Source organism: Crocodylus porosus, unplaced genomic scaffold (genome assembly GCF_001723895.1).
Source record: "Crocodylus porosus isolate Cpor-Errol unplaced genomic scaffold, CroPor_comp1, whole genome shotgun sequence".
Taxonomy (NCBI): Eukaryota; Metazoa; Chordata; order Crocodylia; family Crocodylidae; genus Crocodylus; species Crocodylus porosus.
Window position 1 is genome coordinate 50,343,743 of NW_017728949.1, and position 853 is coordinate 50,344,595.

Consider the following 853-nt stretch of genomic DNA (forward strand, 5'->3'; position numbering starts at 1 on the left):
AGTCATTAAAAACCCTGTTAAAATATGCAATGTGTCATCAAATATGCAGAGCATAATCGTGCAGGATCTGCTACAGTGTAAATTCGCCTATTATATTGGATACGGCACTGATGTGAAACAGGATACAGCGAAGTGACAATGCAAGAAAGTTCTTACACTTCAGACTTCTTTGCTCTGGACTATCTGTTCCTGAGAGGTTTTTGTCAGCCATTCCAACCAAGCAAAGGGACAGCAACTGCACGGGTAGTTTAGCAGGAGGATTCAATGAAAAGCCCGCTTTCCATGCCTGGAATAAAAATACGACTTATGCGGCATGTCAGATGCATGCGATTAGAGTAACAAATTCAGGCGGGGGGGTTGTTGCTTCAACTCAGCTGAGCGCACAGCAAGTTAATCACCACCTCGGCGGAGCGGGACAGACGCGGGGTGCCTGGCTGTAGGGGCCAGAGAAGCGGGCCGGGCCGGGCCGGGCCGAGGGGCGTCCGCCCGCCCGCCCAGGGCCTTCAGCCCCTTCACTCTAGCAGCCTTGTCCCCGTCCCCGTCCCCGGTGCCGCAGAGACAGCTCCGAAACGACCGCGTCCCGCTCGTGCCCTGTCTCCGCAAGGCGCCGGGCCCGCGGGCTTATCTCAGCCCTGCAGCGGAGCAGTGGGCAGAGCCCCTTTGCACCCGCACGGCCCAGCAGCCCCCAGGAGTCCCATCCCGGGACGGGGCTCCCCTGCCCCTGGGCCGGCTCGGGCTCGGGGGCTCTCGACGCGGAGTGAAAGGGGCCAAGAGCATCGCTGTGAAAACCAGCAGCGCGGCCCGGGGCGGGCTCCCGAGCCCCCCGCAGCTACGAGCCAGGGCGGCCCCTGCG